General features: G+C 38.6%; 1 long non-coding RNA gene and 4 pseudogenes across 1 annotated transcript; 3 read left to right on the top strand and 2 right to left on the bottom strand.

The window, feature by feature from the left end:
- The first annotated feature begins 2,734 nt into the window (after positions 1 to 2,734).
- On the top strand, positions 2,735 to 3,568 carry LOC143850134 (cytosolic sulfotransferase 15 pseudogene; annotated as a pseudogene).
- A 721-nt stretch (positions 3,569 to 4,289) lies between these two features.
- On the bottom strand, positions 4,290 to 5,658 carry LOC143850133 (omega-hydroxypalmitate O-feruloyl transferase pseudogene; annotated as a pseudogene).
- A 920-nt stretch (positions 5,659 to 6,578) lies between these two features.
- Positions 6,579 to 8,364, top strand: LOC143850943 (uncharacterized). The gene is made up of 5 exons (XR_013236125.1): positions 6,579 to 6,665; positions 6,921 to 7,368; positions 7,596 to 7,703; positions 7,825 to 7,855; positions 7,933 to 8,364. It is a non-coding gene; the product is annotated as an uncharacterized LOC143850943 (long non-coding RNA).
- A 10,464-nt stretch (positions 8,365 to 18,828) lies between these two features.
- On the top strand, positions 18,829 to 19,623 carry LOC143850132 (cytosolic sulfotransferase 15 pseudogene; annotated as a pseudogene).
- Positions 19,624 to 20,972: 1,349 nt separating this feature from the next.
- On the bottom strand, positions 20,973 to 22,054 carry LOC143851336 (omega-hydroxypalmitate O-feruloyl transferase pseudogene; annotated as a pseudogene).
- Between the last annotated feature and the right edge of the window lie 1,926 nt (positions 22,055 to 23,980).

The raw sequence follows: 23,980 nt of genomic DNA, 5'->3' as shown, positions 1-23,980 counted from the left end.
TTGAATACCAAATGCTACAGTACAATCAAAAGCTATTCTTTTATAAGATCTACACTTGGTTAGATGACAAAATAAGAGAGATAAATTTATTTTAAGTAAATGCTGTCCAGAATTTCCAGAATGAGAAATGCCAATGATAGATTTAATTTGACCTCATACAATAGGGTATATCTAGGGCTGCAACTCGAGCCGGGTTTTACCCGACCTGCATCGACCCGACCCGAAAATAGCCTGGGTTGGGTTCAGGTTTCATGGGTTTCGGGTCGAGCCGGGTTCAGCATTCAAAAACCCGCATGAATCTCGGGTCGAGCCGGGTTTGAAGGGGCCCGACCCGACCCGACCCGACCCGAGTTACATAAGTTATAGTATGTACATTTTTTTCTATTGTTAGTTAAAAGTTAAAGGGATAATTACATTTACACCCCCTCTAGTTTCTGACACATCCACTTCCACCCCTATAGTTTAAAACGTGACAAATACACCCTTGTAGTTTCAATTTGTTTAAGGTAGGCCCCCTCCGCTGAAGGTTCGTCCATAGATTGAAGGGTTAGGATGATCCGATGGAGCTGATTATTTGAGCACACCCTATCTATGTCAGGACCCATAAAATGAACGCTTTGGATCATCCAAACAATGTGGGTCCACATTATTTGGATGATTTTTTGGTAGTGTTTGGATTCGGGTAGGGGCCCACATTATTTGGATGATCCAAAGCGTTCATTTGATGGGTCCTGACATAAATATGGTGTGCCCAAAAAATCAGCTCCATCGGATCATCCTAACCCTTCAATCTATAGACGAACCCTCAGCTGAGGGGGCAAACCTTAAACAAATTGAAACTATAGGGGTGTAATTGTCACGTTTTAAACTATAGGAGTGGAAGTGGATGTGTCAGAAACTAGAGGGGGTGTAAATGTAATTATCCCAAAGTTAAAAGTGAAAACCCACGCACCCACTGTTACTGTATGTGAGTGTAATTTCTGCTTCTATGAGTTGAGTTGAATCAAGTGTTTGATTCAGCATTGTTTGATTGTAATTACAACATTGTTTGATTACAGCATTGTTTGATTCAAGTGTGATGTGAGTGTAATTACATCATTGTTTGATTCAAGTGTAATGTGAGTGTAATTTCTGCTTCTATGAGTTGAGTTGCCTTGCCAAATAAGAATTTTCCTTAAAAATTTGCGTCAACGTGAAAAAACCCGACCCGAGATATTTCTCGGGTAGGGTTGGGTTCTCCAAAACCCGACCCGCCCGACCCGAGTTGCAGCCTAGGTATATCCAAGTACATATGTGTGCGTGCATCTACTATATAATGCAGAAGGAATTGAATGAGCTAAATATATCCAATCGAAGAGAGGGACGATTCAATCCAGAATAAGTGAAAGACAGCTTTGACGCCTAGCAGTTGTAAATAGTAAGTTGGCAAACACAGGATTTAAAAATCTTGGTTGAACAATATAAAGGGCAAAGATTATCTAGTAGACAATCAATATTAGAACTTACAGCAGGTGCAACTTAACTGTATGCAATTTATAAGTCAAAATAAAATTTTAAGGTAAAGCAAATATGTGTGTGGTTCGCTTGAGAGAGAGAGCTTGATTGTTTGATAGCTTGTAGGGGGAGCTTGTGCTCTTGAATTTTTCGTGTCATTGAAGGGTTGTAGAGGGGGCTATTTATAGGTAAAAAAGAGGAGAAAGTGCTATTTTTAGTGTTTCAATTAAGGGTTCTCAAAATCTGGTTTGATAGGATTTTGGATGAAATTTTGGAACGAAATCAGTGTAAAATAGGTTGTTTAGAAGGCATTTGGTAAGGTGATTGGAAGATTTGGGTAGAAGTTAGGGATTTGACATAGATTTGGGCATTTGAGGAAGGTTTTAAAGGGGGAAAATCGGATTTACCTGTGGGGATATGGTATCTAGGTTGTGGTTTAGGGTTATTTGAATGGATTTGTGTATTTAAGGAAGATTTGGGTGAAGCAATGGGAGAGGATTGGGCTGGTTTTCCATTTTGGGGAACAATCGTGTCTTTGGAATGAAAATCACGTTTTAAGGGCTCAATGGCATGGTGTTGTAAATTCAATTGTTTTCTTGGTTTTTTGCATACTTAAAAGGATGGTGGCATGGGCTGTAAATAATAACAAAACAAAGGGTAAAAGGTGGTTGAAAATCACGTGCTTACAGCTAGGTATGTAATTTTATAGATTAAGAGACAAAATACAAAACAGATACACAACAAAAAGATCCGTCAAAGATTGGGTGAGATCATGGTCCCACTTCAGCAAGAAGAATGAATGAAAAAAGCCCAGACAAGATCACAAAGAAGAGATTGAAAAACTGAAAATAATTGAAGGGAAATGATATCAGCACACTGCAAAGTTTTGATATTCACGTGGTCCTAGCTTTCATGGAAGGACTCTTGACAGGTGGGATTTGCTTGGAGATAAATGTCATTTGATGTGAGCTGCTTCTTGGAGATACATAAATATGCTTTCATGTAGCCAAAGCTATCAAAATCCTGTGAGGACACTAATCATAACTTAGATCCTTCAACTCCCATCTTCTTCATGGCTACATCCCAAATTCCAGCCACTAACTTGCCTGAAAATGAAGAACAAATAAGCAAAAAATGGGAGGAACTAGTCTCCTCCCTCCCAAAAGGGAATGGGTGGTTCAGACCCCATATCTACCAATACCAAGGCTTTTGGTATCCTTTACTGTGCTTGAAAGCAGTAATGGAATGCCATCAACAATTTCAAGCCTACAACACCGATGTACTAGTGAGCACCGCACCCAAAACCGGTACAACTTGGTTGAAGGCTCTCGTTTTTGCCATTGTGAACCGCACTCGTTACACTTTCACTAACCATCCCTTGCTCAACAATAACTCCCATTCACTTATCCCTTTCTTCGAATATAAGTTCTTGGAAGATGATCCTGTTTCTTATTTCTCAAACCTTTCTCACCCTAGACTATTTTCTACACACGCGCCTTACAATTCATTACCGCCATCGGCAATACAATCGGATTTTCGGATTGTTTACATATGTCGTAATCCAAGAGATACCTTCATATCCACGTGGACTTACTTTAACAAGTTGAGACCCCAGAGTGTAGGACCTCCCCTTCCTCTTGAAGAGGCCTTCGACTTGTTTTGTGAGGGAGTTTCGCCTTTCGGTCCTTATTGGGATCATGTGTTGGGGTATTGGAAGGAAAGCCAAGAAAGGCCTGGAAGGGTCTTGTTTTTGAAGTATGAGGAGATGAAACAAGATCCCACATTTCATTTGAAGAAGTTGGCTGAGTTCTTGGGGCAACCTTTCTCTCTAGAGGAAGAGAAAGTTGGGGTGGTGGAGGAAATAATACAGTTATGTAGTTTTATGACAATGACCAATTTGCAAGTGAACAAGACAGGAGTTGACCCTACTGTGGGCATTGGGAATAACACTTTCTTTAGGAAAGGGGAGGTGGGTGATTGGGCGAACTATCTGACGTCTCCAATGATCGAGCGGTTAGAACAGCTCGAGGAGCAAAAGTTCCACGCCTCTGGTCTCACCTTCAGGGTATTATGAATAATTTTTATTCTATCTACTATAATCATCCAACTATGGATAGATGATTGAGCCTACTTTGTTGGTGTTTAGATTTGGCTATTAAATTTCTTCCATGTACTCCTGGGTTTGCTTTCTTCTCTATTATTTCTTTGAGTGTTACCATGTCCTTCCTGTAATCATTGATGTATCTCTCTTATACATATATTATCTTCTTTAATGTTAAACTTGTCCCAGCAGAAACCCTCCCTTCGAAGCTGAGGTTCTAAGCTCTGTGGGAAAAACTCAACCTTTCATGTCCCAGAAAACCACCTCTTGGATCGCACCACAGATTGCCCAGAAAACCAAAACCATCCCCTGGCTTTGCAAAAGACCACTAGACGACCCTGTTTGGAAAGTAATTCCTTTTTGGTAAATGATCACCTCAAAAGTGCAAGATGGGATGTCGATTTAACCAAGAGTCCTATCCCAGGAGAAAAAGAAGCAAGGAGAAAGGAAATTAATTGCAAGGATAATAGTACGAGGGAAGAGTCTTCTCTTGACCTACATGCAAGCAGTCAGTAGGGCTGTCAATAGGGTGGCCTTTTGTTTGTCCTCAAACACCGGGCTGACATGTGGCACAACTACGGCTTAGAGGATTCCGCTTTACTTATATATATATATATATATATATATATATATATATATGACCATTGTATCATCAAAACATACACTTTACACATAGAAAGCTGATATCCACACTCCCTTGTTTTGGTAATATAACACATTCTCCTCTTTGTTTAGGGATTTGTTTTTTAATTTTTTTTTTTGTGATTGGCTACTAAAAACATACAATTCAAATAAACTCTATAAGAGTTGAATTCCTCCTTTAAAAATATAGTGATTATTCTGGCAAAGATAAACAACAAAGCTACTAATCCCCCATGTTTACTTGCCCATTCATACAGACATATTGATTTTTGTAGAAACTTACAACTACACTTGTATCAGTTCTTGGAAGATCTTCATTGCAGGAGCAGGCAAACCCAATAAAATATATGTACTTTTCTTCTCTTTTCCGTCGGGGAGGAACACGGCTACTTCCTTTCCTGGCAGATTCGCGGGACCCGATTTCTTAGGCTTCCCCAACCAAAATCTATACTACGGAAAGCCATTCTAGTCCATGTAGTGATCAAAAGAGTAGCTGTCCGTGAAGGCCTAGCTCTAGTTACTTCGAAATAATCGATTACCGATGGAATATAATCGACGGTCACCAATTTGATTGCATTTTGTACCAATTTAACCGCGAAAGACAATGGATTTTCCAGTAATTCGCCTGCGGTACATAGACAGAAAGTGAGAAAAATGCCATTGCCAAAGTAACCCGTAGGCAAATTCGGGTATAATTTAGACCTCACGTCCACGGCAAAGAGAAGCTTTGTTTGTTGGTTGTGTTCCATTTTAAGTGCTTTGCTTCGGGCCCGCCACACAGTACTGTGAAATTGGTACAATTTTTTATGATACCATCCTCCATTGCTAATTTTTTCAGTTGATTAAGCTTTTCATGGTTGAAACAGAAGGATTGGTATATATTTTTTTTCTCTTGGAAGAGAGAAGAGAGGTTCGATATATCGGTCATCTCGGAAAATTCGTGGTGGGGGAATTCTATCTTGGGTGGTTGTCTAGATATCAGTAGGGTTCTGTCTAGAAATGGGGGAATGGTTAAGGGTAACCCTCTGGCAATTTCACCCCATGAACTTATGAACTCCATTGCACATATCCCATCAGCCATACAGTGATTCATTGCTAAACCCAGAACAAAGCCACCACACTTGAACCTTGTCACCTGATGATAATAAGACTTGATTTTAGAACCACTGTATTAAGAGCAGTTAAAGGAAACAAATACTCTTATAAGGCCTTGCTTGGATTGGAGGAATATTTAGAAACCACTGAATTGCTAGGAACCCTCTTGGAAGAAATTCAAAATGAGGGGCCATGTCGTTCTGACACATAAATGCATGTGCACGTTCTACAAATTAAGTGCTCATTTTGTTGGAAAAAAAGTTTGTTGGCAAAAAAAGGTCTTTCCACCCCAAAAAGCTTTGCCAAGAAAACCTTTTCCTTTCCATTACTTTTTGGAGAAACTATATTCAGTCATTTGGTTCAATATACATGATAAATTTTTCTTGGGAAGTAATTCCAATTTTTGCAATAATTATTGTCTAGAAAAAAGAATTCTAAGCTACTAGAGTTGTTGTTATTTATTCATTTATACTTCAACACCCTTTACGTGTGGCCCCTCTTTTTTTTATTTTATTGAGTGCTGGCTGTCGATTTTTAATATCAGGGCGTTGTTGGGTTTTGAACCTAGGAGCTGCCCTGAGGCAATAGCTCCGATACCATGTGAAACAACTAATTACTTCGAAAGCTTAAGCTGTTAGAGTTGGTGTTATTTAATCATTTATAGTTCATCATATGCACAATACTCAGTAGGACTCATGTAGGGTAAAGAACTTAAGATAGAGGACATAAGACAAAAAACCAAGTAGGACTCCTGTATATAATAATTAATAGTACACTAGTGCAGTCTACATGGATGCCCTAAAGGCAACAAAAAATAATGAACCACAAAAAATATTGTAAATATGACAGGCTTAATAGCACAAAAGTAATGTGGCCCGTCTATAATAATAGTTCATATGATAGTGGCACCTATAGAAAGAAGTCTTAATGGATAAACAATGGAACCCACACATATATGTACTAACTGTGATATACTAGTAGAGTTAATAGTGAAGGTCAAATGGCTAAAAAGTAAAAACTCGTAGAACCCATCCAAGAAATAGTGGGAAAACTACTAAAAGTCCCTACATCAAAAGGTATCACTATCATCTACCTTTAATAGTTAATAAGTCTTAATTTTTTTCTTTACCAAATTTAATCGTAGTTTGAGATAAAAGCAACCACTTTGTAGCCTTGGACTGTTATCTTAATTCATACCTACTATTTTATTTTATTTTTTGAAAATTAAACTTACCTATTATGTTGCCAGTCAAACAAAAGAAAGCGCAAAAGGACAGTCATAACAAGTGCCTCGAAGAAGCCTGTAAGCACAACTGCAAAGCGCTCAGCTAAGGTATCTCAGATCTATCCCTGCTCAAAAGCCAGCCGCGAAATGGCTGTTCTCACATGCCAAAGCCAGCCGCGAAATGGCTTTCCGCGAAATTGGCTAGCGAATCCCTTAATTATTACTGATCTTGACACTATAATTTTCATATTATCTTCATTGGAGCAAAGCTTTGTGGATGGTTGCTTTATGGCATTACATTATTTTGTTTTATTGTTGTTTCTCTTGTTTGTTTCACATGGCGTTTATTTTTATATTCCACAGAAACAGAGAACGAGTGACGACACTCCGAAAGCAAAAGAAAAGATCACTGCTCCGGAAACAGAAGATGAAGGTGAAGGAGAAGATCAAGGAAATGAGAACGGCGTAGCCAATAGAGATGAGGATGAAGTGCCCGAGCATTCTGGAAGTGACAAAGATGGAGATGAGTTGGAAGATGAGGACGATAAAGATTCAGAAAAGGGAAAACAAGGCTCAAAGAAGTCATCAAATAAAGGCTCTACTGGGAAGGCTAATGCCAAGAAAGTGACGACTCCAAAGAAAGCACCTGCTGCAATACCCACAAAAAGCCCCTCCAAAACACCTTCCAAGGACTCCCAGGCCAATAGCATTAGTAATACAAGCCCAAAGGTCTTCTCGCGGAAGAAGAAGAGTGAGGACATAGCTCCAAAACCCTCAACTGCAACAAAAGCTAGCCCTAAGGAAAAATCTGGTAATACTTGTTCCTTCATCTTAATGGTCTCCCTATTTGTTTTAAAGTGTGGTTCGGTTTGGTTTCAAGCTTCTCAATTTGCCCAAATCAGTGGTTGTTTTGGTTTCATAAACTAACCACACTTCTTAATTTGAGCAAGCGACATTAGAAATGGTACGAGTCTGTTTTTTTATTCATTTATGCTGGCCGCTATCTGGAATTGTTCGGGATTTCATGAATGTAAAAAGGAGACGAAAGGGAAGGAAAGATCTAAATTGAAAGTGGAATCTGGTCCTAGTGCAAAGGAATTAAGGAAGACCATCTGTGAAATACTAAAAGAAGTCGATTTTAACACGGTGCGATATATGTTAAAGAAGTTCTTGAGAAGGCTTGGTGTTTAAAACTTTATTATACAGAAAATAACTACTTAGACAACTAATTTTCCTGACTCTGTATTTTGTAATTCTTGTTCCTCAGGCAACATTCACCGACATTCTCAAGCAACTTGGTACGCCCCATTGACCCCAATTTTATATTTTGATTTTAGATACTTCTGCATTTCTGATGAAATTCTACCTTCTCCAGCTCGCCATTTCCGTACAGATCTTACACCTAGAAAATCGGCTATAAAACTCATGGTCCAAGAAGAGCTAACCAAGCTAGCCGAGGGGCTGAAGAAGACGATGAAGAAAATCTCGAAGCTGCTGGCCGAGAAGTGGAGGCATGATGAAGATAAACAAACACACACATGAAAGTGGTATTTATTCTCTGCTAAACTAATCATGCCTCTAAATCATCTCTCAATTTTCTTCTCTGCAAAACAATTAATCATCCTGTGTATTACATGCTATGTATAAATAATATAGATCTGTAGGAATTTTCTTTTCATAAATTATCTGCCCTATAGAAACTATTAGCAGCTGGTGTTTGGTGTCTTGTTCTGTACAACATTTGATAGAATTAGCCAAAATGACATCTACCCAAGGAAGTAGGATTCTTCCCTGGGAGCCTTCGATTCCCGCTCTGGCAATTTTGAGTAGGATTCTTCCCTGGGAGCCTTCGATTCCCGCTCTGGTAACCTTGCATCTACCTCTCCAAAATCAAAATGGTTGTAGAAACATCTACATTTTAAATGTATCTCTGTTTGCATGAGTTTACGACATCAGATTGCAATTTGATAAACACTGAAGTAGGAAGAATGGTTGTGTATAAACTATACACAGAAATTGAGTGTATATGCACATCGAAGCAGACCCACCACTCTGTTTTGATGGTGTTTTCTGTATTGCAGATTGTTTGCTTGATCTTTCAATGGTCTATACGATTAGGATCATTTGATTGGTGGATCAAAGTATGGGTAAGTGATTACATGAAGGGCAATTCATTTAGGCTCAGATGGGTTTTCTTATAAAAACAGTGAACTTTTTATGGAGGTTTTTGATTGAGATAGGGATCAATGCCACCAGTATGAAAGATGTAGAATTTTAGTAAAATAATTGAAAAACGATAGGAAAGAACTCATACGCGGAACAAGGGCAACCATTTGAAAATACGTTTGTTTCTTATCATTTTTTGGCCACATGGACACCTTACAACAATGCATGCCGAACGAGGGGATACGGGTGATTGTTGGCATCCATAGGAATTAGTCCGGCAAAAAAAAAAAAAAAAACTGACTGCAAGAAAGAAGAGGAAGAAGATGAATAAGAAGGAAAAAGAAAATTCAGAGCCAGCAAAATAAGCAAAAATAAATACATTTGCAGAAGATCAGGTAGACTCGCAAAAAAAGAAAAGAAAAGTCAGGCCTACTAGTCAAAAGATCGCCTGCTGGCCAAAAAAAAAAAAAGGGATCTATGGGAAAAATCATGTTTGTTTGAAATCGACCAATTTTTTGCTTAGTCGACCCGATATTTCTTCTCTATCCAATTTTTTTGCGAGTCAACCTGATTTTTGCAAATGTATTTATAGTTTTTCTGACTAGGATTGTTCTTTTTTTCATCTTCTTCCTCTTTTTTCATCTTCTTCCTGGGTTGTAGCAATTGTTGAAATAAATAAAATGAAGATGAATGTGTTACATGGAATAAAAATGAAAATTTAAAATGATGTATAAAGGAAAACACTTCCAAAATGGGATTTCTTTTGGAATATATAGACAACATGGAATTTGTTGGGCGCCAATGCTCACCCCTAATAAAACCTGCCGATCTACTTCGGCAAACACATAGAAATATCCTAAGATCTTGCACAACAAGATAGAGAAAATATGTGCCAAGTACAACCACAAAGGAAATCACAACAATGGGCTACTCCAAGGACAAGGCAACACAAAAATATCCATTATTTAGAACAATAATACAATGTTACCTCCACCAGTAAAATCCACCGATAAAACTCTTTTCTCCAACCTTCTATGCAATTCTGAAGCAACTCTCAAATTTCTACACCGAGAATGAGGAAAACTCCTTTGGGAAAACCTCCAATACAATGCTTCTCTTGCAATAAAGAAAACTCTATGGAGAAGGATAATGGAAGAAGAAGGTTATACCTCAAAGAAGAACCTTACTTTTGCTTCACCACAAAAGCATTCCAAGAGCCCCTAAGAGAAAATTCCTCTTGCCTTGCTCTAACCTTTCTTCTCACCCTTAAGATGAACCGCGTTGCTTTTGTTTCATCACAAAAAGCCTTCCTAGAGACCCAAGAGAAAAATCCCTGTTCTTGCCTTAGATTTTCTCCTCTTACCCTTGAGTAGAAAAACCACCTTGAGTAAACAAGAAGAGAAATCGTTGTTTTTGTTCCACCACAAAAGCCCTACTAGTGCTCCAAGAGAAACCCCTCTTTCCTTGCCCTAGATCTTTCCTCTCTTCTCTTCTCCACTCAAAAGCCTCTCAAGTTCTCTAACTCTTCTTTTAAACCCTTTCTTGCCTTTACGTATTTAAAAAATACCCAACTTAAAAACCAAGTGGGACCCATTCCAAGAAAGAAACAAGAAAACAAAGGAAATACAAAAAAATTGGTGGTGATTGACCGACGAGGGGTTGAGCCTCTAGCTCAATGGTGAAGAGTATGTTCTCCAACCCTGAGGTTGGAGGTCCAATCCCAACCTACCTACATAAAATAAAGGGAATTGACTGGTTATTTGATCAATCCCATAGTTTATTTTTGCATTTTGTAGGGATACATGCTCACTCATTTGTCTTTTGCGCATGTGTCACAACATGGGATTTTGTTTATTTATCTTCGGAAAGAAATCCGGTTTTGCTAGCAGCACTCGCTATATGAATAAGGTAAAAAAGGGTAAATCTGTCTTTAGCTCGGTGCGCTCTTGGTGTGAATTGATTTGGACTGCACTTATTTTTTTTTTCAATGGTTAATTAGACTGCACTTTGTAATTGATTAATGTTTTTATTAAGATAACAAGAAATGAGGGTTGCTAGGAAAAATGGATCCCATGCTGAAAATATCCACGCTTCCTTCATTGTGAAACGTGTGCAACCAAAAAAAAGGAGTGTGTATCCCCACAAATACCATAAACTGCTAGGAAAACGGGATTACGTTCTGGGCGAAAAAAACCGGCATCAAACAATGGAGCCACGTCGACTAAAAGACAAAAGAAGGGATTTCAAATCCCACAAAAAAATAAATACCCCTTAAAAAGGTCAAATCAATGGTCATGTACATCCCATTTTTATTTTCAACACGGAATCCCGTTTTCAAAGTTTTTTCCTTTTCACAACAAAACATCTTTGTTTTTAAATATTTATAGAGCTTTCAAATGGTTATTACACTTCCCAAAAAGCTCTACCGAGTCAAAGAAGATAAGACAGCTGGGATTGTGCAAATATTAAAATATGGTTGTGCTGATAACATTTCCCTCGGTAAATCCATCGATCCTACTCACCACTTTATCTGGATCCATTTTAGAAGTATTTTCCATAAGAAATTGATCCTCCCACCAAAAAACATTCCTTTTTTAGCATGTCATTTAATTCTTAATGAGTAACATCTAATCATCATTGTTTTCACCATAAGCAAAATCCTGATAGGTGGTTAAAAATCATTGGTGGGTTAATGTTGCGTCTTAGTTGTGAATCCCTAGCATGACTATACAAAAAATCCCATTTAAAGGGAACCGATAAATCCGCCCCTCTTCCATGCATGGTTTTAAATTTCGGCCAAAACGAAATGTTTCGGCTGAAATATTTCGGTTTCGGCACAAACTTAATGAAATTCACATGAAGTCATTTCTTTACAAGATTTCGTCGAAATTTTGCCGAAATGTCGGTTAGAATTTCATTTTTTGGACTTTTTTTACAAAATTTCTACCGAAATATTATAATTTCCACCGAAGTAGCAGAAATTTCAACAGAAATCGCCGAAATTGACACCGAAATTTTAGAGATTTCGGTCGAAATAAAATAGAATAAATGAAATCATAATCATATTTTTGCAAGATTTCGGCCGAAATTTCACCTCGAAACCGAGACATTTCAGTTTCGGTGGTGGATGAAACCGACACCGAAACCCAAATTTAAAACCTTGCTTCCATGTCTGCTTGCGTGGCATGCCAAGGAGCACAAGAACCATTGAATGCCACCCTAGCCTTGCTTGGAATGATACGCTCCTAGCCTGTTATGAATGATAGTGAGGATTAATCACCTTTATAAAAGATAGCTTATTCCCGTTTTGTGAAAAAAAACGGGCATCATTCATCGGAGCCACATCCACTGAAAGACAAAATAAGGGAGTTCAAATCTCCATAAAGGCACTAAATGCATCGTGAAAAAGTTCAAATTAACCATCACATCACTCCCATTTTTATTCTCTAAACAGAATCCTGTTTTCATAGTGTTTTCCTTTACAAAGGAGATGCAAAAACGGCAAAGTTGCCTAATTTCCCACCACTTGATGGGAATGCAAAAACGGCAATGTTTTTAGGTTTTTCTAAAACGTAAGTGATATAAACGAGAGATTTTTTACTCTCTCGTGGGGAGAGACAAAAACGAGAGAGAGAGAGAGAGAGAGAGAGAGAGAGAGAGAGAGAGAGAGAGATTGGGTTTCTTCTCGGTATTCTCTAGCGTTTTTTCTCGGGTATTCTCTTGGGTTACTCTCGGTGTACGGTCTCGGGTTTGAGAAGCAATGAAAGGGTTGCGGGTTTGTGGGTTTGAGATTAATCCATTGTAATCCTTGTATTTTGTTTTTCTTATAGTGGAACATCGTGTTTCTTGCCCGTGGAGTAGGCTTGGCCGAACCACGTAAATCTTGGTGTTCATCTTGTCGCTTGGTTTATTTTATTTTTCGTTAATTTGTACACGATCGGATCGAATTGCCCGACGGATTTTCTCAACAAGTGGTATCAGAGCTCAGGTGGAGCGATCGTCGAGGCCAGGTAGAGTGATAGTGGGTGTTGTGGTTGGATTGCGGTTAGAGCGGTCTTTTGGGAGTAAAAAGATTGTCCAGGAAAGATTCTCGTTCGAGGTGGAGCGCTACACCGCAAGTGCGGAGTAATCTGAGATGACGGTAAAATCAAGTTCTACTCAGTTCAACATCGACAGATTTGACGGAAACGGCAGTTTCACCCTATGGCAGATGAGGGTGAAGGACATCCCAGTTCAGCAGGGCTTGGCTAAGGCGTTGAAGGGAAAGGATGGGAAGACGGAGAAGATGACGGATGCCGAGTGGGAAGACATACAGTGGGGACCACATTATTTGGGTGATCCAAACCATTCATTTTTAAGGCCCTCTCATAGATAGGGTGTCCACAAAAAATCAGATCCATAGGATCATCCTAACCATTCGAACTGTGGAGGCAAAAAATGGACTAATTTGTGAAGGTTTAAAGACATCCATTTTACCTCAACAAATCATAAGGTTGGGATGATCCTATGGATCTGACTTTTTATAGACACCCTATCTATGTGAGGGCCTTTAAAATGGATGGCTTGGATCACCCAAACAATGTGGGCCCCACTGTATTTTAAGCTAGTGTGTAGAGAACTCCCTACACATATGTGTAGGAACCGTTTTCTCTCTCTCTCTCTCTCTCTCTCTCTATATATATATATATATATATATATATATATATATAGCGAAGTAATGATAACATTATTCGATTTATATAATTTTTTTCAAGATGATTGCAGATAGAGAAGGCTTACCTGAAGAATTAATATTGCGAGAAGTAGAACTACCCCAAACTAGAATTTAAAATCTTCGACACTTATCACTTCTTAACATTTAACCTAGAAAAAATAATGCAAAAAAATCAAATCATATTACTATAACAAGTTGGACTCAAAATTGTGAGTCCAAAACCAATTGTTGGAGTCAGTTCAGCCCAAGAACACATAAAATTACAATTGTGAGTCCAGAACCAATTGTTGGAATCAAAATTAAAGAAGAATTGGAATCAAATAATTAAACAAGTACACAGAAAATTACAACTCAATTTCAATTTCAATTCGCCAATGAAAACAGACAGTTACAACTCAATTTCAATTCGCCCATGGAATGTAACGCAACAACAAAACCCCTAAAACCCTGATAAATTGATCATCACATACAAAATTCCAAAAACTAACAATAAATAAATAAAATGAAAAAGAAATGAAAAAGCACATCTTAATCGTATAAATGACAGAAATCCCCGAACAAATCCCAAAGTCCAAAACCGGTTATTGGGCTCAAAATTAAGGCAATGTTGAGTCCAAGAATCGATTCTGGACTCAAAATCAATTCTCAAAATCCAAAACCAACAAGACCTTCAAAAAGTATGTATCCATGGTAGTCTGCTTGTCCCCGTCATGAAAATTACGTGACAATCTCTACATATGGAAGGGGTTGAAAAGGGGTGGCATTATCATTTCACAAAGAAAAGAATCTAGGATATTAGAATATTACAAGCTAAACTTAGGTCCTATTCGTTTGAGATTGTGCCAATTGATTGTGACCCCTTAACCAATTATTGGACTCAAATTTAAACATACTTTTAAGTCCAATAATCAATCTAGGGCTTACAATCGCTTGTCACAATCTCAAATGAATAGGGCCTTCGATTTTATAAGTTAAACATAAACCTCATCTGATTATTGGTTCAAAATTAAATGTAAATTTGAGCCAATAATCAGTTGGGGGTTCACAATCGGCCCTCACAATCTGAAACAAACAGGGCCTAAGCTAAAACCTAGATTATGTAATCCAAGATTGTAAAATCAATATTTTAGCTGGTAAAATCCTAATTTTTAGAATCCATGTATGTCCTAATCGGAAAGGCCAAAACTGGTTATTTTGCTCATAATTAATGCAATAATAAGTTTTGGACTCAAAATCTCAAATCTCTCTCCTTTTCCCTCTAAAAAAAATAAAAGAGAAGAAAAAGAAACCTAGAAAAAAAAATAGAAGCATAAACCCAAGAAAAGAATGAAATCAAAATTCAAAAGAAAAGGAAAGAACCACAAAAACCCTAGAACTAGAAGTACAGGGGAAAAAAAAGGAAAGACCTAACCTTTTCTTCTCCTTCTTCTTTGACAAGGGGGATTGAACGAATGAGATGCGGAAGAAACCTCTTCTTGGTGGAAGTGAAGAGCACGGATTGGTTGTTCATGGTGGGAATCAAAGAGGAAGGTCGTCTAACAGGGGATCAGGAAAAGGCAGGTCAAGATTCAGGGTCGGCGGAAAGGGTGTGCAATGTTACCGTTGTCCGAAGCGAGCTGACTAGGCGAACAATGGTGCTATGAATACTGCGGTGGTGGTAACGGATGAGCAAAGCGAAGAGTTTGGAGACGTTCTCACAGTCTCCACAGGTAATCACGCTTCTCGTCATGATGAGTGAATTTTAGATTCATGGTGCTCTTTTCATGTATGCTCCAGGAGGGAATATTTTGATACGTTCCATGAGAAAAGGGCGGGTGTATTGTCATTGGGTGACGGGTCTACTTGTGACGTCATAAGAGTTGGAACGGTAAAGATCAAGATGTTCGATGAAGTAGTTCGTACTTGGGGTGGTGTGACGTATATCCCAAAGATGCGAAGGAATCTAGTGTCTCTTAGCCGATTGGACCCCAGAGGTTGCAGGATTTTAGTTGCAGGTGGAGCAATGAAAATCACACGAGGCTGTATGGTTCTGATGAAAGGAGAGAAGTGTTGTGGGTTGTATCGTCTGGTCGGGGACACAATGACTAGTGTTTCCAAGATCTCGATGGTTAGATGGAAATGGAGTGGTAGCGCGTGCACGCGTAGGGTCTCTTTCACAGTTAGTGCAGAGACAAGTTTCCAAGTTGCAGACGATGATGAGAGGATGATAGTACCTGCATTGGGAAGGATGGATTGAGATCCCTCTCCAAGGTTGACTGAGTGAGTCAACGGGTTGGCAACTACACATGTGTATTGACCGTGTTGATCGAATCGAGAGGAGTCAGAAACAAGGTGATTCGAGGGTGTGTAGCTGGTACTTTGGAAGGCCAATGGTGGTTTGTGGTAATAGCGGACCGGTGGAGACATCGACAGAAAATCTTCATGGTGGCTGGGAAATAAGCCAAGGTGGAGATTGTTGGAAAAGTTGCCTAATTTCCCACCACTCGATTGGAATGAAAAAACGGCAATGTTTTTAGGTTTTTCTAAAACCTAAGTGATATAAACGAGAGATGTTTTTACTCTCTCGTGGAGAGAGAGAGAGAGAGAGAGAGAGAGAGAGAGAGAGAGAGAGAGAGAGAGAAATTGAGTTTCTTCTCGGGTATTCTCTTGTGGGTTTTCTCTTGGGTTACTCTTGGTGTACGGTCTCGGGTTTGAGAAGCAAGGAAATGACTGCGGGTTTGTGGGTTTGAGATTAATCCATTGTAATCCCTGTATTTTGTTTTTTTATAGTGGAAGATCGTGTTTCTTGCCCGTGGAGTATGCTTGGCCGAACCACGTAAATCTTGGTATTCATCTTGTGGCTTGGTTTATTTTACTTTTCGTTAATTTGTGCACCATCAGATTGGATTGCCCGGCGGATTTTCTCAACAACTTTCACCCCTTGCAGTACACACGCGCCCCCTTATATCGTGATTTGACGTGAACACGTACCCCTTATAACGTGATTTGAAGTGAACACATTAGAAGGGGGGAGCATGAGGGGGGGGGGGGGATATCATCGCCCTTTATAAAATCTGTGGACGGTTTGGATCATCCTATGATGTGGTCCGTACAGTACATTTTGAAAAATAAGGGACTATAAGAGCTTACACCGTATAAAATCGCTAAGAACATTTTGGTCTTTCTATATGTTAAAAAAATCTACCGTGGGTATTTTGGTCACAAATTGATGTCACAACCTGATTTGCAAAATTCACTCGAGTGCAAGGACTCTATTTGCAAATTGTCAAACAAAGTAAACTGTTTTTGCAAATAAAGCAAAGTAGAATACTTCTTTTACAAAAACCACAAAAATTAAATAAATTCCACAGGCAAAAAGTATGGATTAATCTTCTTTTATTCACCTGGTCATCATCAAGAGGTAAAAATCATAAAGCTGTTAAGTGTCCTATAAACTACAAAGAAAAAGATTCAATTAGTAAAAATATCCATATCCTACGTGATGGAATGATTAGGATTGTTCTGCTGTTTTCGACTATATATTGTGTGCCACTTACCATCATGCCACATTTGCCTTTTCTTCTTTTCTGGTGAAAATGATAAATTCTAAAATTTCAGATGTTTGATTTTGAACTTAGTGAAGTTTCAAGATCTATCCTATCCGAGAAATTCGGCTTTGGATTCGGGTCGTTTGGGATGGGCTTTAAGGTTTAGAGTACCGACCTGTTGTGACGAGCTTTGCTTGATCGGCGAGCTTTGCTTCAAAGTACAACGTCAGGGCAAATTTTTTTTTTCTTAGCGGCGTAGAATTTTATTGCGTTGCTTTATGTAAGTTCCAAGGTGCAAATGAATATGCGCTTCGACAAGGATGTTATCCGGCAAAGGTGATGTTCACTAGCTGCTTTGAATACCAAATGCTACAGTACAATCAAAAGCTATTCTTTTATAAGATCTACACTTGGTTAGATGACAAAATAAGAGAGATAAATTTATTTTCAGTAAATGCTGTCCAGAATTTGCAGAATGAGAAATGCCAATGATAGATTTAATTTGACCTCATACAATAGGATATATCCAAGTACATATGTGTGCGTGCATCTACTATATAATGCAGAGGGAATTGAATGAGCTAAATACATCCAATCGAAGAGAGGGACGATTCAATCCAGAATAAGTGAAAGACAGCTTTGACGCTGGCAAACACGGGATTTAAAAATCTTGGTTGAACAATATAAAGGGCAAAGATTATCTAGCAGACAATCAATATTAGAACTTAGAGCAGGTGCAACTTAACTGTATGCAATTTATAAGTCAAAATAAAATTTTAAGGTAAGGCAAATATGTGTGTGGTTCGCGAGACTTGGCAAGTTAAATGGCTTAAATTATTGCAGATTGAAGGTTATAGTATGCAGACAAACCTAAATGATGTTTGTAATAAACTTAAGTTTGAACATTGAGTGAACAATGCAAGTAAAAGGATAAAACAGTTTTGCGATAAACTTGGTAATATTTTGCAAAGACTTTTAATAGACATGTTTTGTAAAAAAAGCAAGAATGATTACAACATGAACTCTCAAATTTTTATGCAGAAACAAAGCTTTATTTTGAGAATGAAATTCAGGATGGACATGAAATTTCAAAAACAAACAAGAGAGTTCAGTCCTTCCCTTTACGGTCCCAATTCACAGATGAACGAGTGAGGCCGCAGGAAAAGAGTAATGAATCGTGCCGATGTTAGTGACGGAGATCGTGTGGATGGGCCTTGTAGGGATGTTTGAAGACTCCTGGGACGAGGCCCAAACCGCTGCCCGGCGTAAATGATGAAAACAGTGAAAAGAAAGACAAAAAGTGAAAAGCTTGAGGGAAGAAAATTGTAGAAAAAATTGTATGTAATTTTATAGATTAAGAGGACAAAATACGAAAAAGATCCCTCAAACATTGGGTGAGATCATCCCAGCAAGAACAATGAAAGAAAAAAGCCCAGACAAGACAAGACAAGAGAAGCGATTGAAAAACTGAAAATAATTGAAGGGAAATGATATCAGCACACTGCAAAGTTTAAATATTCACGTGGTCCTAGCTTTCATGGAAGGACTCTTGACAGCTGGGATTTGGTTGGAGATAAATGTCATTTGATGTGAGCTGCTTCTTGGAAATACATAATATGCTTTCATGTAGCCAAAGCTATCAAAATCCTGTGAGGACACTAATCATAACTTAGATCCTTCAACTCCCATCTTCTTCATGGCTACATCCCAAATTCCAGCCACTAGCTTGCCTGAAAATGAAGAACAAATAAGCAAAAAATGGGAGGAACTAGTCTCCTCCCTCCCAAAAGGGAATGGGTGGTTCGAACCCCATATCTACCAATACCAAGGCTTTTGGTATCCTTTACAGTACTTGAAAGCAGTAATGGAATGCCATCAACACTTTCAAGCCTACAACACCGATGTACTAGTGAGCACCGCACCCAAAACGGGTACAACTTGGTTGAAGGCTCTCGTTTTCACCATTGTGAACCGCACTCGTTACACTTTCACTAACCATCCCTTGCTCAACAATAACTCCCATTCACTTATCCCTTTCTTCGAATATAAGTTCTTGGAAGATGATCCTGTTTCTTATTTCTCAAACCTTTCTCACCCTAGACTATTTTCTACACACGCGCCTTACAATTCATTACCGCCATCGGCAATACAATCGGATTTTCGGATTGTTTACATATGTCGTAATCCAAGAGATACCTTCATAGCCATGTGGTCTTACTTTAACAAGTTGAGACCCCTGAGTGTAGGACCTCCCCTTCCTCTCGAAGAGGCCTTCGACTTGTTTTGTGAAGGAGTTTCGCCTTTCGGTCCTTATTGGGATCATGTGTTGGGGTATTGGAAGGAAAGCCAAGAAAGGCCTGGAAGGGTTTTGTTTTTGAAGTATGAGGAGATGAAACAGGATCCCACATTTCATTTGAAGAAGTTGGCTGAGTTCTTGGTGGAGGAAATAATACAGTTATGTAGTTTTAAGACAATGACCAATTTGCAAGTGAACAAGACAGGAGTTGACCCTACTTTGGTTTTTGGGAATAACACTTTCTTTAGGAAAGGGGAAGTGGGTGATTGGGCGAACTATCTGACGTCTCCAATGATCGAGCGGTTAGAACAGCTCGAGGACCAAAAGTTCCACGCCTCTGGTCTCACCTTCAGGGTATTATGAATAATTTTTATTCTATCTACTATAATCATCCAACTATGGATAGATGATTAGCCTACTTTGTTGGTGTTTAGATTTGGCTATTAAATTTCTTCCATGTAATCCTGGGTTTGCTTTCTTCTCTATTATTTCTTTGAGTGTTACCATGTCCTTCCTGTAATCATTGATGTATCTCTCTTAACCATATATTAGCTTCTTTAATGTTAAACTTGTCCCAGCAGAAATCCTCCCTTCGAAGCTGAGGTTCTAAGCTATGTGGGAAAAACTCAACCTTTCATGTCCCAGAAAACCACCTCTTGAATTGCACCACAGATTGCCCAGAAAACCAAAACCATCCCCTGGCTTTGCAAAAGACCACTAGACGACCCTGTTTGGAAAGTAATTCCTTTTTGGTAAATGATCACCTCAAAAGTGCAAGATGGGATGTCGATTTAACCAAGAGTCCTATCCCAGGAGAAAAAGAAGCAAGGAGAAAGGAAATTAATTGCAAGGATAGTACTAGGGAAAAGTCTTCTCTTGACCTACATGCAAGCAGTCAGTAGGGCTGTCAATAGGGTTGCCTTACTGTTTTTCCTCAGACAACGTGCATGACAGCCGTTTCTAAATGACCATAGGAAAATTTGAGAATGAGGGACATCAATGTACCAGAATTGCCAAGGGGGGGACGCACTTTTGAGGAATTGTTACAGGGGGTGATAACCCCCACCCCCTTTTGAGAAAAAAGATGTTGTTTTCCAGGGATTTGCTTTCCCGGGAACGCAAGTGAACAGAGCCTTAGGGAATACAGAGCAAAACGAAAAGCATTGCCTTAGATGAGATGGCAAATTAATATAGCTCAATATTAGAGCCGGCAAAATTTCATTTTCTCCTAGTTCCCATATCTGACTGTCTCTTTCCCACTCCCGCCGTGCTTCCTGTTTGCCAAACGTTTGGGAAAGTAAAGTAGAAATAACGTTTGGTAACTTACCATGTAGGGAAACGGAAACGATTTATTTATGGAGTTTTATATCGTAATTTTTTGAGGAAATAAATTTACGTTATGTAACTGCCAATAAGGGCCTTTGAAATGAATATAAATTTTTTTTCTTTCAATTCTTTAAATGAGATGTACACACTGAAGTTAATAAAATTAGGGAAGAGAAAAGATACACACGGAAGTAAAACGAATTTTGAAATTTCGGTGCAAAGAGGGGGGGCTGACACGTGGCACAACTACGGCTTAGAGGATTCCGCTTTACTTATATATATATATATATATATATATATATATATATATATATATATATATGACCATTGTATCATCAAAACATACACTTTACACATAGAAAGCTGATATCCACACTCCCTTGTTTTGGTAATATAACACATTCTCCTCTTTGTTTAGGGATTTGTTTTTTAATTTTTTTTTTTGTGATTGGCTACTAAAAACATACAATTCAAATAAACTCTATAAGAGTTGAATTCCTCCTTTAAAAATATAGTGATTATTCTGGCAAAGATAAACAACAAAGCTACTAATCCCCCATGTTTACTTGCCCATTCATACAGACATATTGATTTTTGTAGAAACTTACAACTACACTTGTATCAGTTCTTGGAAGATCTTCATTGCAGGAGCAGGCAAACCCAATAAAAGATATGTACTCTTCTTCTCTTTTCCGTCGGGGAGGAACACGGCTGCTTCCTTTCCTGGCAGATTCGTGGGCCCCGATTTCTTAGGCTTCCCCCAACCAAAATCTATACTATGGAAAGCCATTCTAGTCCATGTAGTGACCAAAAGAGTAGCTGTCAGTGAAGGCCTAGCTCTAGTTACTTCGAAATAATCGATTACCAATCGAATATAATCGACGGTCACCAATTTGATTGCATTTTGTACCAATTTAACCGCGAAAGACAATGGATTTTCCAGTAATTCGCCTGCGGTACATAGACAGAAAGTGAGAACAATGCCATTGCCAAAGTAACCCGTAGGCAAATTCGGGTTTAATTTAGACCTCACGTCCACGGCAAAGAGAAGCTTTGTTTGTTGGTTGGGTTCCATTTTAAGTGCTTTGCTTCGGGCCCGCCACACAAATGCTGCGAGTACTGTGAAATTGGTACAATTTTTTATGATACCATGCTCCATTGCTAATTTTTTCAGTTGATTAAGCTTTTCATGGTTGAAACAGAAGGATTGGTATAGATTTTTTTTCTCTTGGAAGAGAAAAGAGAGGTTCGATATATCGGTCATCTCGGAAAATTCGTGGTGGGGGAATTCTATCTTGGGTGGTTGTCTAGATATCAGTAGGGTTCTGTTTAGAAATGGGGGAATGGTTAAGGGTAACCCTCTGGCAATTTCACCCCATGAACTTATGAACTCCATTGCACATATCCCATCAGCCATACAGTGATTCATTGCTAAACCCAGAACAAAGCCACCACACTTGAACCTTGTCACCTGATGATAATAAGACTTGATTTTAGAACCACTCTATTAAGAGCAGTTAAAGGAAACAAATACTCTTATAAGGCCTTGCTTGGATTGGAGGAATATTTAGACACCACTGTATTGCTAGGAACCCTCTTGGAAGAAATTCAAAATGAGGGGCCATGTCGTTCAGACACATAAATGCATGTGCACGTTCTACAAATAAAGTGCTCATTTTGTTGGAAAAAAAGTTTGTTGGCAAAAAAAGGTCTTTCCACCCCAAAAAGCTTTGCCAAGAAAACCTTTTCCTTTCCATTACTTTTTGGAGAAACTATATTTAGTCATTTGGTTCAATATACATGATAAATTTTTCTTGGGAAGTAATTCCAATTTTCGCAATAATTATTGTCTAGAAAAAGAATTCTAAGGTACTAGAGTTGTTGTTATTTATTCATTTATACTTCAACACCCTTTACGTGTGGCCCCTCTTTTTTTTTATTTTTTATCGAGTGCTGGCTGTCGATTTTTATTGTCAGGGAGTTGTTGGGTTTTGAACCTAGGAGCTGCCCTGAGGCAATAGCTCCGATACCATGTGAAACAACTAATTACTTCGAAAGCTTAAGCTGTTAGAGTTGGTGTTATTTAATCATTTATAGTTCAACATATGCATAATACTCAGTAGGACTCATGTAGGGTTAAGAACTTAAGATAGAAGACATAAGACAAAAAACCAAGTAGGACTCCTGTATATAATAATTAATAGTATACTAGTGCAGTCTACATGGATGCCCTAAAGGCAACAAAAAATAATGTACCACAAAAAATATTGTAAATATGACAGGCTTAATAGCACAAAAGTAATGTGGCCCGTCTATAATAATAGTTCATATGATAGTGGCACCTATAGAAAGAAGTCTTAATGGATAAACAATGGAACCCACACATATATGTACTAACTGTGATATACTAGTAGAGTTAATAGTGAAGGTCAAATGGCCAAAAACTCGTAGAACCCATCCATGAAATAGTGGGAAAACTTCTCAAAGTCCCTACATCAAAAGGTATCTACAAGAATCTCATAAACATTTTCTTAATTACCAATATCACTATCATCTACCTTTAATAGTTAATAAGTCTTAATTTTTTTCTTTACCAAATTTAATCGTAGTTTGAGATAAAGTTGCTTTTGATGGGTGGAACCATCAACTCTGGCGTGGGGCTACCATTGTTTTTTCATCTTTTGATTCGTAGTGTCCCATCAACTCTTTTCAAACCAATGCATCATGTGGGGCCCACCATTGTACTTCATTTTTTGTGTGGCAGGCTTCATGGTCTCCAACCAAAGCCCATTAGGGCTGGCAATTTCACCCGAAAAAGCGGGGATCCGCCCCACCCCGCCCCGCTTGGGGAGGGGATTCCCCGATTTGAGTGGGGAAGGGGAAGGGGAAGGGGATTAAAAAAATCCCCCGGTGTGGGGAAGGGGAGGAGAAGGGGACGGAGTTGGCCCCGCCCCGCCCCGCATTAATGCCATTTTTTTCTTGTATTTTTTTAAGTGTTTTTTTTTGGGAAAACCACTAGAAACCCCTTGGATCAAAACATATCTACAAGATTCTCCCAAAATTTTCATAATTTCCATTAGTACAGTTCCCTGAAATAGCTTTTTATATTTTCTTTTACCCATAATCCATTGGGCATTGTCCCTCATTATATTAGTATATTACCCTTAGAAATCCCTAAAATCTCTCCATCAAACCATCACTGTAAGGCAACATTAAATTCTTTAAAAATCTCCCTCCCCCAAATAAAGGTAACATCTCTCTGATGAGTGATAAGATTTTATATGGTGTGCGCTCGTATAATCCATTATTTTTCAAAAAGTAGTGTATGGGCTACACCATAGGATGATCCAAACCGTCCATTTGATAGGCTACAATTTAAAAGTACTTTACATGC

The sequence above is a fragment of the Tasmannia lanceolata genome, unplaced genomic scaffold (assembly GCF_043159265.1).
Source record: "Tasmannia lanceolata isolate RefF3 unplaced genomic scaffold, GAP_Taslan_0.1 ptg000018l, whole genome shotgun sequence".
In the NCBI taxonomy this organism is placed as follows: Eukaryota; Viridiplantae; Streptophyta; class Magnoliopsida; order Canellales; family Winteraceae; genus Tasmannia; species Tasmannia lanceolata.
Note: the sequence above shows the minus strand (reverse complement) of the source record. Positions and strands in the feature narration are given on the sequence as shown.